The 17,830-nt window shown below is 41.2% G+C and overlaps 1 long non-coding RNA gene across 2 annotated transcripts; it reads right to left on the bottom strand.

The window, feature by feature from the left end:
- Positions 1–2,122: 2,122 nt before the first annotated feature.
- LOC120549664 lies at positions 2,123–11,970 on the bottom strand. 2 transcript variants are annotated; one of them, XR_005637416.1, is made up of 4 exons: positions 11,946–11,970; positions 9,608–9,949; positions 3,048–3,146; positions 2,123–2,317 (listed from the first exon to the last, which is right to left on the bottom strand). It is a non-coding gene; the product is annotated as an uncharacterized LOC120549664 (long non-coding RNA). The 2 variants fall into 2 exon arrangements; XR_005637415.1 differs by lacking the exon at positions 2,123–2,317 and having other exon boundaries at positions 2,818–3,146.
- Between the last annotated feature and the right edge of the window lie 5,860 nt (positions 11,971–17,830).

A 17,830-nucleotide genomic window follows, 5' to 3' on the forward strand; every position in this document is an offset into this window, starting at 1 on the left:
CCATTTTTCTTTTGAAGCTTTACTCTGGGATGTACGTTGACAAAGACAGCTTTACAGAAACATTTCTCTATTATATCAGCCACAGCTCAAAAGTTTTCAAAGCCTCTGAACATCTTCTCTTCATTGTGGTGCATGTACAGATACATATACACTGTAGCAAGCATTGGACTGACGGCCAAGCCAACACAAGAAAATAATGTAGCAATGTATGAGGCAGTACGGCGAACGACATAACTGACATCTCAATAAACCACATGCAGGATGTAGATTTAATCTGAATTTGAGGCTGAAGCTTAACTCAACTCTAATCTATCTCTGCCTACAGTTGGCTCATCAGAGCTGTGACAGGCCCATTTCTGCTGCTGCTGCTGCCGGAGATTACATTATGTCTACATCTGCAGGGTATGACATATACGTATATGTCAAACCTCTTGTGCTAGAAAACAAATTAATAATTGCCTGAGTGTTATTTCAGCGAAAGAATGAAAAGCATGGGGCCCTCCATGGCTTACATAAATGCCTGACTGAATGTTAATTAAATTATACACTAGTAAAGAGTTGTGTGTGTGAGCGATTGATAAGAAAGAAAACCTGCATTTCGTTCTTATTTCATAATGTGTCCAATGATCACGGTCTCACAATGAGATCTACAATTGGATCTACTGCTGGAATTAAGTCTGCTTCAGTTGAAGTCCAGTTTGGATCATCCAGGCGGAGCTGGACTGCTGAGGAGACGCCTGAACCTTCTACGTCTTCCCGGTGATGGAGACCTTGAAATTACATAATCTGTCGATGAGACGGAAGACGGAGTTTTTTGATGCATATGAAACTGACCACTGGCCGCCAGCTTTATCCTGGACCAGAATCTTGTTGGACTGCAGTGTACCAAGTAATGTTCTGGCATCACTTGCAATGAATTCGGTGCATTGTGAATGACTTTATGTCCATGATTCCAAATTCTCCTGCAAAGTGTCACTGCCTTCTTCTGTGTGTGGTTCAGTACCACCATCTTGCATCCTGGAGTCAAGTTTAGTGATGTTAAGAAACACTTAGGTGCCTGTTAATGGACAATTCTCTTAATCATGTGCCTCTTCAGGTTAACAGTGGTGGGCTGTCCCTATTTAAAAGTTCCACCACACAATTGTCTAGCCCATTCGTGGTGTGATTCAGATTCTTTCACAACATGACCAACGCGATCTACCTTACATTTAAACTGGCAGCAATGGTGTGTGATGCTCCTACCAGGGTTTGTGCACAGAGGAAAATAAGGAAAATAAGATGTACCCTATTGTGGAGTTTGAGGAGCAAAATTATATGACTGCTATTGCCAAGACGTGGTTTATGGATGGCCAAGCCTGCTGGCCTCCCTTCGAAGACCATTCTCGGCTTCTTAGGACCATGAGGAAAATGGAGCATCCAAAACCCGTCCAAGGCTGGGTCCAGCACTGGATCTGAGTCCTCTACTGAACAGGTAATCATAATACATATTAAGAACATGTTGTTGTTGATTAGAGGGGCGGGGTGTAGGGGTTATACATAATTGATTATTACAGATAGTCAAAGTAAAGCCAGTCAACGCCAGAGAAACCTGTACTCTTGTTTGCAGATGTTTAATTTCTCCCCAAATTTCAGGTCACATTCCTGCTGGAGCATGTTCCGTTCCGGCGTTTTTTGACGGTAGAAAATGTTGTTATATTCCATTACAATCCACTGCTCATTACGTGTACCTATATGCTAACGGCAGGGAATGCTCTAGTCTTGGCTGCCGATGTTAATTTCTCCAAAATTTCAGATTACATTCTTGCTGGAACATGTCCAGTTGTTTAGTATTTGGTTTAGAAGCCTTTTATTGGTGATTTTCACTGTTTAAAGACGTGCTATATATATTCCGTCGCAACGGACAATTCAGAGGCAGCAAAAGCAGAGCACAGATTCAACAGAGCAGACTGGGCATTTTCAGGAGGGGGGCTCGAAGAGACAGGCGCTCCAACAGAGCGTCTCAGATAGAGGGTAAATACAGGTGCAGCAGCCATGGGCGGCATGAGAACAATAAAGTGTTTTTTGAACATCGAGCATGTATAACATGTAGTAAAAACACAAAACGCAAGCATGAACCTGAAAACTGTATTTTTAGGTCTCCTTTCAAAAAAGAACTGTCTTGGCAGATGATTAATGTTGTGTCACAATGGACCTTTTCTCCTTTGTTCTCTCCCATGGAAATTAGGTCAGGGTCAACCAAGCTCTCCCCCATGGCTTAGTGGTCCACAGGAGATCAATCATGGCACCTCAGCTATACCTCCAAGTTCTTCCAAGATTTCTTTAATGATCACAATAATAATGGCAATATTGAGTCAATCTACACAGTCCTAAGGTCTCGCATTTTAACGGCGTGTTTGTTTTGTTGTACAACCTTACGTTTTTTTTCCGTAAAAACATGAAAAATAAACATTGTAGGATGTTAAGGTCTCAAAAACTGCAATTAAACAACTGTCATTGAACGCGAATCCTTCCTCCCAAGCTTCAATCTTCCTCAAGAAGTCATCACGCATCACGTCAGGATGTCATGTGTCTACCCAATGCACTGTTAGCTTTTGTGAATTTTTATCGCATAGTCCTACAGTTACACTACACAATTTCTGTATACAAAGAGAGCAACATGAGCAGCAAAAGCACTCATTTGATTTTCAATGAGAGCTGGCAAGAAGGGGATCTGTCTTAAATAAAAAAAAATATTCATATGTTATAATATTTTTTTATTTATGTATATTCTTTTTTTAATTTTTTAGTTTGCGATTTAATTTCGGTGGCACCAAAGCAATCCCGGATGTGGAACGTCATGGATGATGACTAGTGAATATACAACAGTGCTGTGGTGGGAGCATACAGTTTAACATTTGTACATGATGCATGACTAATGTCATGTCAACATTTGCTGGAACTACGTCTTGACAAAGTTAATCCATCCATGGAGCAATTCCGCACAGCGTTTCTGGCTATAGAGCAGTTTGTCAGATACAATCAGTGAGCACAGGTTTATGGGACAATACCTGGCATGGCCCGCTGTGATGATAACACTTCAGGAAGCTGCACACAGTCATTGCGCCAGGCTGTTGTTCACCAAGAGATTCTTCCAGCATGTAACACCCCTAAAACCACAAATTGTCATTTTTTTAATTTCTGTTTTTTTTTTTTTCTACGAACTGAAGGGATCAACCAGCATTTCTGAAAATGTTGGTCCATTTCATTCCATTAATAAATTATGCTTCCTGAGGTCTGGTGAAATAATTATGACATTATGGATTTTCCACTGTGCAAATATGGAAAGAATGTTTTTCATATGTAGGTTTGACATTGCCTAAATGGTTAGAAAGTTTTCCACACAAGGAGTGAAAGGCCACATGTGAGACTATTTCTTATTAAGACATTTCTTATTAAAAGATTCATCAGCTGTGGCTGGGCATGTGTGAACCCATTTTTGGGGTTGACAGATGCCCTTTGGTTAAGTGACTCTCCCTGCTGAGTTAGCCCCATGCAGCATCTATCAGCCAGCCTTGAAAAAGTCGATAAAATGAGGGCCGCCTACAAATGAATACATTTACCACTCCGCTTGTCTGCCTCACCTATGCAGGGCAGTGCTCTGGGGAACAGGGAGGAGGGACACTCTTTGAAGGCTGGCCTGATTGAAATATTGGAAGACTTTGGACCTGAAGGGGGAGGTGGAGGAGTTATCTCTTCACTTCCTGCGCTCTCCTGCCTGCCCCATGTGGCGGACAATGCTTCAAAGCCTGGGATCAATAGTGCTCCTGTGAGCCGCTCAGTGTGTGGTGACCATCAGGCTTTTGATTCCACACACCTCTGATGCTTTGAATTTGAGAGCAAAATGTAAAATTTAAAGTGCTCATATTATGCTTTTTGGCTTTTTCCCTTACTTTATTGTGCTATATATCTTTTTGTGCACGTTATAGGTTTACAAAGTAAAAAAGCCCAAAGTCCACCCCAAAGGGACTTTTATCTCCAACAGAAAACCCTGTTCACCAACTGCTCCAAACAGCTCTATTGTAGTCCAGCCTTTACTTCAGAGACAAACGTGGTTACTTTGTAACACACGTTATAATGCTCGCCTAGCTGCTAGCGTGGCACGCCCTCATACTCTGCTTCTGACTGGCTAGTAGTCCTTACCTAGGTACTGTCAGGGCATGCCCTCATACTCTGCAACTGACAAGCTAGCAGTACTTACTGCGCATGTGCGACTCCCAACAAAGATGGAACGGAAGTGAGATGCCTCACTCTGTAGCTAAAACAGAGAGCTCAACACACTGGGTGAAAAGAGGAGCTGCAGCAATGTGCAGTACAACAAAAATATGGTGTTTTCTGAAAATTAAACCACGTAAACCTATTCTGGTACAACCTCTAAATACAATTATGAACCTGAAAATGAGCATAATATGAGCACTTTAAGGAGCAAAGGAGAATTCATAAGAACTTAGGTTAAGACAACTGCAAGGAGAATCCGGCTGCACTTACACTTGCCTAAGTAATTATGTGACGGCGGATGTTATTGACGTGGGTCTGCCTTGGTGAAACCACAAAGGTGGACTACAAAAAGCACGTCTGGATACTTCACTCCGTGCGGTCTTAACGTGTTGTTTCATGTAGGCTTTATAAACGTGAACAACCCGGTGTAAAATATTTCTTAATCACAAATTTTATTTTCCACCTTATTCTTCGTCATGTCTATTCACAGGAAGCACTCTGTGCATGTAATTTCCTTATTGTAAAGAAATGAGCTTTCGGCCATTTCTTGTGTGAAAGGTCTTATGCAAATAAAGTTTATTATCATAATGGGTTGCTCATGCTCACCACTCATATCTACAGTATTCACATAAATCCCAATTAGTATAATATGATTGATCTTTTTGGGTTTGGAAAAAATTTTGGACCTGTGAAGACCACTACTTGGAGTATATTTTCAGCATTTTATTTACCTCCCTAACCATCATCAGACCAGCTTAGGTCATAATCTGTCAACTCTAAGCAAGTCTTCATTATTATTCACATTTGCATGCACACATACCTCATACACAATACAACGTTTGTCAGATATTGTAGCCTGGTTGTTATGAATGTCCCCATTATACCTCTTCATAATGTGTTGACAAAGGTAAGAGCCTTTATACAAAACCATTTGCAGAAACGCAATGCTTTTTGTCTCGCAGATGCGGAGACCTCTGGCTGATTTGCAAAAGACGCCGATCAGAAGTCCAGTCTAACCTGCAGAGCTAATTCCACCCAGCGCTCCTCCACCGTTGTCACATTCACTAAATATCTCTGCACTTATTGGAGAGGTCACTGCCGAGGAAACGGTCACTGACCTGCCAGCACTGATGTGTCCAGCCGTGTTGGACATTCAGCCGGATTCTCTCTTTCTGCCGCGACCCCTCGCGCCCTACAGGTGTGTATTTCAGGTCATCGAGCCAATTAGGAAGCTCATGGGTATGCAAAGGCAGCAGCGCTCATTAAAACAACATGACTTCAATTTTTTCAGGCCCGCCAAATAGGATTTTCTCCAAAAAAAGGGTGAAAAAAGAGAGCAAGAGAGAGAGATCATTTTGATTGCAATACTGCAGCATGTCTCAATTATACACTTTTTAATTGGTTTTTAGAGTTGGCCATAGAATCAAAAGTTGTCATTCAGTTGGGTCTATGGCATAATATGTATCTGGAGTCTGTTAATTAATTAGTTTATTGGCATGTGTTTACATACAGTACTTCAATAAGTGTCCACATTTTGCTCAGGGCAAAAAACAGCAACTGGGTCAAAACACTGACTCCAATTAAAAAAATGGCTTTTCATTTTAGGTTACGTAGCACTGTCAAAGATTTCTTTTTTTTTTTTTTCATTTACCCCTATCTAAACCACCTAAACCAAACCACGTTATTTTGGATTGTTCCAATAAAAAGTAAACATTTGCATATAGCAAGCATAGTTGTCTGCTTTTTGATAAGAGCATTCAAAACTTGAAAAAATGCCCTTTTAAAGTACATTTAGAACGGATTAAAAATGTGCGATTAATCGTGAATTAATGGACAATCATGCTATTAATTGCGAATCAATATTTTAATCATTTGTCAGCCCTAATTGTAAATGCTTTACTGTATTTTCATCTGATTTATTCATTCATTGACTTATAATTTTATACTTCAGTGTATTTCTTCTTAAGCTATACAATGTTGTTCTTGCGAGCATTACTATTGCAAATGAGGATACATCCTCAATGCTCTTGTGAGGTATAGACACACTTTTGTCTTCCCACCAAAGCATTCATGGTGATGCACTCGGGTTGTTCACTCAAAATTGACAAAAGTTCTCATGTCTAGAATGACATTACATGTCATTTAGCTGACGCTTTATCCAAAGCGACTTACAATTGGTATATATGTCAGAGGTTGCACGCCTCTGGAGCAACTAGGGGTAAAGTGTCTTGCTCAGGGACACATTGGTTGATGTATTGCCGTGGGAATCGAACCTGGATCTCCCACACCAAAGGCAAGTGTCATATCCACTGCGCCATCACCACCCCATGACATCTTCACACCTGGCCAATTTTCAGAATTGACCCTTGGTTCTGGTATTGGAAAGGGGTTGGGGTAGAGGGTTTCAGATGCTGCACTTTGTTTGAAGCATACTGAGGCCTTTTAGTCTTTATCAGGTCATCAGATCGGCAATAAAGAAAAGTTATCGGGGTTATGGTTATTATGATCAGTGATTGGAGCCATTCTGCTTTGAGACAGCTGATAAAACTGCCTTGTTTGTACCAAAAAAAATTTTCCTTACAGACCCCAATGCAACAAACTCAAACAATGTTTAATGCTGATGCAGTATGACTTGGTTTTGAACTGCAGCTCAAACCTCCAACAGTGAACTAAAGAGGGTATTACATAAGCCAGTATCTTATGACATAAACTTACTTTCTATGGGTCAAAGAACTGATATGAATATACGTCATGTAAAACCAGGGCAAGATTAATGGAAACTGTGTGTCTTGCTCTTGACGCCCACATCATTAAATAATGCTGGGTGCTTTTACAAGAATCCCTATCGTTACAGATGGCTTCTTTAACAAGGCGAAAAACAAATATGGGAGACAAGAGCAGCATAAAATGGGACATGGCCAATGAAAACTGCTCAGCCTTGATGCTATCTGCTTCGGTGAGCCGGTCTTTTTCACGCTTAATTTAACGTTTGAGGAAGTAAAAGTCGCCTGTGTGCTTTTGTGGGCTCGCTACATTTTCGTGCCATGACATGAGAGATCCGCTCAGGTGTGCCATATACAAAAGGGAGGTAATGTGTTATGCATGCCTTTCACTACAAAACAATATCACCTCAAGCCCAGAACAGTGGAATCTGGGTGTAATGTTTCAGAGAGAAAGCTGTCACAGGATCTTTGACATTCTACTAAAGAAGATGATACAGTAGATTATAGAATAAAACGTGATTATTCATTGCCTTCCTAAATGACTCACATGAGTGTTTTTCTGATCCCATGCCCCTATTGGTGCCCTTTGTTTGATATAGGTTTCGAAGCACACTGAACTGCTATTCAGTTTTCTTTAAAGAGCCCCTATTATACCCCTTTTCAGCATCATATTTGCACTCTTGATGTTTAAAAATGTTCTCATACTGCCCATTTCTGCAGCTCATCTGCCTGCCTTCCCGAAAAGCCCAGTTTGCTCTGCTTGGTCAGCTGGCTCACAATTCAAACAAGCCACTGGGCGGGCTGCGCTTGCTCAGGTAGCACCAATGGGCAGCACATACTGCACAAACTGGGCTGGCGTTCTCAACAAGGGGGTAAGCTTCGCTTCAGAACTCGAACCTCCTATGGCGCCATTTTGATGCTACAAAGAGATCACCTCTCGTTAGCGTTCCACTGCCTGCTATTCATTTTGACGTCACTTTGACAGCGAATAACTTTACATCTGAAGCGTTTAAAGTCCAATGTTTATTTCTAAAGAAACACAACAATGTATAAAAGGTTCCATTACCTTGTATCTCACGTTATGGCTCCGTAGCAGACGCTTTTTGTAAAAATAGGCTAACGATTGTGTCACATAGTAGAGGAATTACCATATAGTACAGGAGAAGCGCGCAGGCAGTTTCAACTTACATGAGCTGTTTAGGATTAATTACTAATGTTAACTAGCATTTTAGTTAGCAATAATTAGCCTGTGCCCGTGCTCCTTACATATACCTACGCTCTCCGTCTCTGCAAGATTGGGAATGATTGAGATTTCTCTTGGCACAGCTACCAGAAGACTTCCAACTTTCAGACAGGTTGCTCACGTCACATTTACATTGTCTCTCTCAGTAATAAAGCTGGCCATCACCGGAAAAGTGCTTCTAATATCCTTCACTGGTCCACAGCAACGGGATCTGTTGGTCCATTCTTATATACTGTCTATGGTTCTCAATCAGTGACTGATCACTAATTGAGGAATTTCAAACAGGAATGTGGACAAGGCGTTCTCAGGGCTTAAAGTAAAAAAAATTTACTTCTTCCAACCTTATGTTAAATTAAAAGTCAATGTAGATTTACATATCGCAATGATTTCCTAATCCTACAATGAATCATTGTGAAAACAAAACTTTCTAGATGTTGTGTTACTTTGGCCAGGTCATCATCAAAAAAGCGAATTAGTACATTCATGATTTTGTCCATGTCGACATTAGTTGCTTCATGTGCATTTATTCAAAACTTTGCATTGTTTAACTTTTCATATAGCTAGACGTCTAAACTCTGGGACACAAATAGTCATACACCCAGAAATCCAGCACCAGGCCTGAGTACTTTAAGCCCTGCGTTAGTTAGAGCTGCGTTCCTCTCATATCGGGACTACAGGTGGAAATTAGCATTTATGCTATAACCTGGCTCATTTACAGTCTGTACAGAAATGTTAGATTGTTCATTAATGTGCACTGTCCCGAATAAATAAATAAATAAATAAATAAATATGGTTGGTAGGTGAAATCAATTGACTCAAATATTAAACCGCATGCAAGTTGTTTTTTTTCTCACAGTCGCACGCTGGAGATCCGGCACAGTGCCGGAATACTTTAATCCCTGCATTCTTAGGCAGTTGAGAAAAATTGCTGTCTGTGGGATAGACTATATAACACAACAAAATCAAAAAAAGCATAATAGGGGCTCTTTAAACCAAGAGCGCCATCTAGTGGGCTCCGAAAATAAAGAAAACGATTCACAAGGCTTCATTTGCCTATCAATGTATATATATCATTTGCCTATAAATATGTCAAATTCTGACAGAACTTCTGACAAGCACATACAAAACAGATTTTTCATTGGACATTAAAAAAAGCTGCCATTGACCATCATCTGAGGTTTAGCGGACTTTAAAAGTATCAACGCTCTTTTGTGTTGTCTAAAATATAATTTCATGCTGTAGTATTAGCATTTAGCTGGAACATAGTTGAACCAGAACCATGGTAAACACCCTTATCCAATGTATGTGGACACCAATAATGTGATCTTATAAACAATCTCAAGAGCAAGTAAAATCTAATCTTTCAGCAAAGATAGCAGATATTTACCAGCATTAGGCAGGATCTGAAACCGCAGCATGTTGTCTCTTGGTAGGAGCAGGGGGAGGAAGTTGTGACAGATGGAGGTTCTGCTCGGTCTTGTTGTCTTTCCTCCAGCTTCTCCTGCTGTTCAGCTTGTGGACCTCTTCCCATATCATGCCTGCTGTAATTCCAATCCATTCTCACTCTCAAATAATCGTAAAATACTGACGCTTGGTCAGTATCTCTCAGAGTCAGATACAGACGCACCAGGCATAGCAGCAGCTCGACCGCGGCGCTGCAAGATGACGAAGTATCAAGAGCGACACCCAGGAGACCAGGGTTCGTGTCCCGTTCTTGTCCAGCGTGTCACTGAAACGTACATTTTGTAACACCACACATGATCTTTTCCTAGACCTAACTTTCCCGTTCTTGTGCCGCATGTCAGTTAAACATAAAGTGACGCCGACCCACAATGTAAAACAGTGACGCCAAGAGTCCAGGTCAAGCACATCTGCATTTGATGCCAAAGTCCTAGACGCCAAAGGAGACTTTTTGCATCAGTAACAAACGCCAAAAGGCACCTGACCAAGCGTTGCTTTTTGACTTGCTGGGAGTGAGAATGTGTTAGTAATTCACATAACTTCTTTTGTTGTTGGTAGCAGATATCTCATCACTCTCCATGTTTTTGTTCCCAAGCGGGATCTCTGAGTGGAACCTTGCTACCTCGTCTGGTAGAACAAAAAGGATCTGGCTTCACATCTCGCCCAATCAAAGAGCTGCACCTGGCACTTCATTAGTCCTTCCTCTTTGTCTCTGCTCTCTTTTGGCGAATACGCGTGGAAAGTCCTAATGAATTACAAATTGTCAGGGCCTGTGCCACTGCTGATAATAACGTGCAAGAGCAAGAAACCCTCTCTGAATAAAAGTTTATTTGAAGACTGATGGAATCCGTCTCGATATCAGCGCTATGAATATAAATGTGCTTTGACATAAAGCTGTATGTCTGTTGTGTCACCAAACTTTCTGTTGTTGTTTTGGGCTTTAATTCCTGCCTTCTTATCAAAGCCTCTCTCTGTATTCTAGTTGTCAGGAATGTCACTCTTTTGATGTTTGAGAAAGAGCAGCGACTGTATTGTCTCTAAATAACATGGTACAGTGCCCAAGACAATTGTCTTATAAGATGACAACACCAGAGAACAGAGAAACAAAGACTATGAATCATAATGTTCTACCAGCATTAACAATAACTGAGGAGGTTTCTGTATCTGTCTGCCCACATCCGTCTTGTTCTCAGGACTGCAGAAATTACAATCTATAATCAATCAATTGAAAACTCATGTCTAACACTAATTACATTTCTGACAATATACTTTGGACTCAGACATCAGCAAGAAACTAATAGACCAAATGGAAAGGTTAATGGACAACAACAGGGTTCTAAAATTAATATCTTGGCCCTCTGTTAGATCCCCTTTTAAAAATTTGAAAAAACATTTTAAAATGTTAAGCATGTCTTTAGCAACCTGGGACTATATTACACCCTAGTCTAATTTATCCATTTCATTCAACTAAGCACTCAACTCAACTTCCCCAAACTATTTTTCGTGAACAATGTTCTCATGTCAAAATGTTCTCATGTCAAAATGTTCTCATGTCAAAATGTTCTCATGTCAAAATGTCAGCAATGATAGAAAAAAAAAAACATTGTTTTTTAATGTTTTTCTCTAAAGGGTTTACATTTAGCGAACAAATGATAGCATACATGAAAAGTGCAGTGTTTCCCACAGAATTAGGCCAGGGGGGAGGACAAAGACCTTAGCCACTGTAGCAACTTGAATTCAGCCAGCACAAACCCTAGCGCCTGGGGGTCTGATCCCGGACCGCTCCGAATTCCTGCAGGATCTGTTGCTGGTTAGACCCAGCGCTACCACTGACCACCAGCCTACGGTTGCCCTTGGGGTTTGCGCTCAGCTGGCTGAATTCGAGTTGCTACGGCCGCCAACTGAAGGCCTCCGGAGCTGCGGCCATTCGCTCCCCACCCAACATAGTGGTGGGGGAGGACCATGAGGTGCGCCAGCAAGATAATTATTCTCTCATTTTTGGTTGAATAAACAGAGAGACAGAGAGTGAGGAAAGGGAGATTGTAACACCACCACCTCATGCAAAAGTCAATGAAGTGGTGGGGAACTTTTTACGCAGGGGATTTTTTGGAAGCCAGACAGGAAGCTGGAGAACTGCAAAACTGGTGTTTTTCAACAACAAGAAAAGTCAAACAAAGGGCACAAAATGAATCCCGGGAATTACAAAAGAAACTAAATTAAACTGAGGCAAAATGTCAACAAACAATAACTGCATAACCACTTACCTATTGTTCTGCAGCTTCAGAGTGCCCAGGCCCTCCATGCTGAGAGGACCTAATCAGGCAAACCTGTATGTACTCTCCTTGATTGAGCTGACGAGCAGCTGATCTCTCCCCAACATCACAGGCAGAACCAGGAAAAAATACTATGAACCAAACCAACTAAACAGGCATGGTCATTTTTATACACATTAAATGATAATTTATTGAATAAACTGAAACATTATTCTGAAATGAAGGATTAAGAAGACACAAACAAAAGCTTTAAGGTGCCCTGCCACACAAAACCGTCTTTACTTGCATTTTTTGAAATCTGTTAGGTCCATATGTGTTTGTGTTATGTGGTAAATGTGAAAATTAACTGCTACCTCCTCTGTCAGCTCTAGCCACTGAACAGAAATAAGAGGAGAAATCTGACCAATCACAAAAGCTGGTCAGTCTGACATCATGTTGCCTGAGCTCATTACTATTCATGAGCTCGCCCAGTTGCGCTGGGTAAAGGATACTGATAGCCAGGCTCTCATTGGCTAGCTGTTAGCCAATCAGAGTCAAGCAGCTTAGCACGTTGAATATTAATGAGAACTGGCACAAATCGAGCTGAGTCTTCCTGCAGGCTTTCTATACCACGCTAGAATGGCTTGAAATAAGGTAACCAAGGCATTTTTTTCCACAAAAACTGTTACAGAGTCCATGGTAGAACTTCAGACATTACCACAAAGTGATGAAATACGTGTGGCAGGGCACCTTTAATTTTGGGAACAGGGCCTAGTAAAAAAGGGAGAAAGGCAGCCTCTTCACAGGGATGAAACGGACAGAAATGGCTTTCCATCGAGTTTTCTACATTGTTTTTAACCATTTGGGGGTCAACTGGCGCTCTTTTAAATGAAGTTGATGAATTAACTTCGCTTTGGGAGCAGGGCAAAGCCCCAAACCACACCTCTAATCACCTGACAAGCCTTTATAGTCCTCGCCAACCCACTCAGTGCTGTTTATGTCCGACTTCTCGACCCACCCAACCTTTCCCTTCCCTACCTCAACCTTCCCCCTCCATCATCCCTTCCTACTCAACCCAGAGCATACCTCTCTCATTTCTCATTCTAGGTACCGTCCGGGTGGGTCCAAAATCTGCTCGGGTGAAAGCACCTTACACGGAGTCTCACTCCACCCGGTCTCCAGACAACAAACCCTTTTCAATCTCATCCGTTCACATACAACATAATCAAGAATTCATTAAATATTGTTGTGGCGTGGTCCTTGCTAGTGAATTACATTATCTTGTTGCGCCTTTATCTTTGGCACTGGTATCATGGTTTACTGACTGGAGTATTGGCGCTACCAAACAATTATTTGCATTCTGCTGTCTATGGCAGTTGTGCCCAAAGTGGGCTCCTTGAAGTGGTTCCAGGGGGTCCCCAGCACAAAGGGGAATCATTTATTTTCACTATAATTCAGAAAAGAATCATAAACAGAAAATGGTTTATTGCCACAATAAGTTACACTTATGTGGAATATGCCTTGGTGAATGGTGCATACATAAAACACCAACAAACATATTAAACATTAATATAAAATAAACAAATACAGAAACAAAAATATACATATAAAATAACTGTTGCATAAGGAAAAAGAGGCGGAATGGGTTGAGTGCAGAATGTGCAAATAATATACAGTATAGTGTCTATTCCATCCATAAGAAACACAATGACAGAATGTATGACTATTTGGTAATGGCTATTCCATCCTATGAGATGCAGGACCCTGGGAAAAAAATCTTATCAAATGGGGGTCCGTGGTCTAATTTGTGTCAATTTAGGGGTCCTTTACTTGAGGAACCACTGGTCTATGCAGTGAGATCTAAATGAACTATAAATCAATTGTGATGTGTTTTTTGCCATTCATACAGAATTTTCTTTTTTAATCTAATTAAAGAAATTATTAACATGTCTTGCATGACCTTGTCTATGTTTAAGTAGTCTGGATAATCGCGTTTCGAAGAACATTTTGATCGCGCAACAAGGCAGGCCTGCTTGGTTCCCTCGGGGAATGATTGTAAAGATTCACAAAGAATATGTTTAGGTCATTTCCTCTCTAACTGGGACGTTTTGGGACCGATTGGTGGGATTGCACAGGACGAAGTACACACGGAGATACACTGGTAAGAGCTAATGAGGTTTAACCATGTATAAATGTTCCACCAAAACAAGTTACTTCCCGAGACTATTTTGCAGAGCCACCGTCGCTGCGTCTGGAGCTTACGCATTGGTTTACAGAAATGCAAACAACCCAGAGTGTTTTTTTCTCCTATCCTAGAATGTATTTGTGGTATAGCCAGACTTTACTCTACAGCGCTGGGGAATTAAGGCTAGCAATTAGAGGATGGCTACCCGACCTGAGCCAGGACGGGTTCGGACAGATACGTAGAAATGATGTTTGGATCGGGCTCGGTCACATCAGCGCGATAAGTCATTCATTGAGTTGGCCCAGTAGCTTATTAACGTCGGTGCTACATATGGTTCAGTGGCAGCGCAGGACGTAGCCTACTGCCTGACCCCACCACTGTGTCAAAACGGTGCCGTGAGGTGGCAACAGAGAATCGCACAAAGCTGGTTGAGCAGCTAAATAACATTCTGACTGGGGTGAATTCGATCGGAATGACAATGGAGGACTAATCTGTTGACATTTGCGAATGCCTTCCTACAGTTGCTTAATAAATGCAGGCTTTCCACACAAACAAACGTACATGTGTCATTAGTATGACAAAAAAATGAGATTTTAACTGTGTCGGGCTCGGGTCGGGCATAAATATCTTAATGCCTGTCGGGCTCGGGTCGGGTTTGGTTACTGCTCTGTCAGACGCGAGCCGGGCTCGGACAGAAAAATGCGGCCCGATCCGCACTCTAGCGGCAGCGTAAGACGAACGTTTAATTGACTACATGCTTAAACAATCTCTTTGCTTTTATGCATCCTCGCATTCTGAGTAGTAACCACTACTGTAGTTGAGGAGAAGGCATTTAGAGAGATACTCAGAGAAAGGTGCTGGCATTTTCAGAATGTGCCGCTTGACTCCTGTCAGTGAACATTTTGTGCTCGCTGTGCAATTTGTTGACTTGGGTGGCCTCCAGATGTAATTGCATCTTGTTGCCAGGATATATTGTGCTGGCACACCTTTACTCATTATGTTATTTCATCACAGCATAAGCAATGTGTAATCCAGTTTGACAGCACAGATGCCATCATTTACATTACACCACCAGAGGACGGCGCTCATAAAAAGTGCCCCTGCCCAGAGGGCATACAGAGAAGCACACCGCTGTGTATTCACACAAAGCTGCCGTTTACTGTCAGACCATACAGTATACAGTAGATATACACAGGGTGCGATTTTCCAGGGGGGTGTGCATTGGATTTCCCCCTTTCTGATCTACATATCCCTGCCTCTGCTGAATTATTTGTATCCCTGGTGGAGACAAAATGCATCCCCACCCTCAAAGTGATCAGTGCTACCTAAAATAGAAGCATTTAGAACTAACTAAAGCGCTGTAACGTGAACAGTCTATAGTGCCATAGAACAATAAAATCCGGGCGTCAGTTGCTGGTTGTGTTTAGCCGCCAATAGGTGACTGTGAGCCGGCTACAGGCACCGCCAGATGACGGTCCTCACAGGGACCGTGGTATTGGAGTTTACCCAGAAAAAGTGAGCGTCATGGGACAATGACAGTTAAGTTCAGGCACAAAAATGGCCAGTTAAGTTTAGGAAAAAGATTGTGGTTTGGATTAAAACACTCCTGAGGAGCGAACACACGTTTCATGGGTAAAAGTATTTTATTTTCGCCGCTCTCCGGCTCGAAAGCGCTGTGTTTTATGTTGACAACACGTTGTTCGATTTCATTTTGAGATTATTTTCCATTGGATATTGAAGTTCATAAATAAGTTTTTTAGCATGGCTGGCTGAGTGGCGCTATATCCATTATTGTATTGGAAGGGGAATTTATTTTCACAAATCACACCCTGGTTATATAGACAGGGTTGGGTAGTAACGGATTACATGCAATCTGGATTACGTAATCAGATTACAAAAAGCAAATAACTAGTAATCAGATAACAGTTACATTGTTGAGGATTACCTGATTACATTTTATCATGCAAACAACGCAACTTTTTTTATGATAGCCTATGTTTTAATTTGACCAGCAGTTCATTCGTTTGTCCACTAGATGTGACTACCATCCAGCCTGTGTAGTTTCTTGACAAGAAAAAGGTTCAACTCAAAACTCAAGATGGAGGAGCCGTCGATGTCGAAAGATGGGAAAAATGGGTTTACTAGTTGGCAATATCGCCACAACTTCGATTTAGAGACAGTGGAAAATAATAATGTGTATGTTGTGTGCAAGTTGTGCAAACCAAAAGTGCAAGTATTGTCAACGGCGCTAACATCTACTTCAAATCTGAAGAAACACTTGGAGGTAAGTTGAACATTAACATTAACATTACAGGAACATGCTCGGCATCGTTCAAACATTGCTGAATGGATATGTGCAGAGCAAAAAAAGTACGTAGTAATAAATATAACGTTTTTAGTTAATAACGTTTTTAGTTAGTTCACACAGGAATGCGAGCAAAAAAAATCTTAGATGTAATGAAAATAAATGAATAAATAAATGAAAAATAAAATGAGAATCCATTGATCAATTCTGTGGCAGTGTCTTTTACTTAAAGTGCATATTTATTGAAGTGATCTAAGAGTAATCCTAAAGTAATCAGATTACGTTACATGTTTTGGGTAATCCAACTGATTACCTTACTGATTACAAAAATTGCCATGGAATTTGTAGTCAGTAATGGATTACATTTCAAAGTAATCTGACCCAACCCTGTATACAGATGTTACAGTGGACAGCTGAACAGCCCTTTTACCAGCCCTATTACAGATGTTCATATTACAGATATGCATAGAAGTTAAATATCTAATTTTGTGGCCTTATTTATTTTGTGCAGTTTTGATATTTCATTTATTTTAGCCCTTCTTGTCCATGCAGTTGTCATGTTCCGCCTCAGTTTCTTATTAATGTGCTCTGAAATGCACTTTGCACATGTAAATATGTGTATTCATGTAGAAAAAAAAAAGAAGATGACGTACGTCTGTTTTGGAAGGCTAATTTTGCTAATATTTTTATAGGACAGCTGAAGACATGAAAGGGGAGAGAGAGGGGGAATGACATGCAGCAAAGGGCTGCAGGCGAACCCGCGGCCGCTGCTTTGAGCAGTAAACCTCTATAAATGGACGCGTGCTCTACCAGGTGAGCTACCCAGGCACCCCTCCAGCATATTCATTGACTTTAACTTTTGAACTTTAACTTTTCTGTATTATTTTGTATTGGAATACATGCTAATTTCCATAAACTTTAACATCTTAAATTGATATCAGTCAGGTTTCATGCTCTGGGCACCTTAAATGTCTGGACCAAAGTGGTGGACCAACAAACAGCTTAGCCATCCCTACAGCTATAATGCTAGCATGGCTAAAAAAAAGGGGTATCTAGACCTCCAGCTCTAACTGTGGCCACCGCTTCAAAATTGCTTTGCACATTCTGTCCCAAAAACTTGGTAATGAGTGTCATCCCTGTTGCCTGTTAATATATTTCCCAACAACCTGTTTAGCGGGCCATAAAAGCTCTGCAGTCACTGCCACAGTGTGTGTGTTGGCAGCTGCTGAAGGAGCGGGACGAGTGGCACAATGATAAAAGCCTGAGGCTGTGCCAAAACGGCACCCTGGTTGATCCTATAGTTAAATCCTGCATTTCGGATTAGACAAACAGCAATCACTATTTAAGCCCAACAATTCCAAACACACAATAGGAGACCATCTGGATTTTGCAGAGTTGGGATAGCTT

The sequence above is a fragment of the Perca fluviatilis genome, chromosome 20, assembly GCF_010015445.1.
Source record: "Perca fluviatilis chromosome 20, GENO_Pfluv_1.0, whole genome shotgun sequence".
Taxonomy (NCBI): Eukaryota; Metazoa; Chordata; class Actinopteri; order Perciformes; family Percidae; genus Perca; species Perca fluviatilis.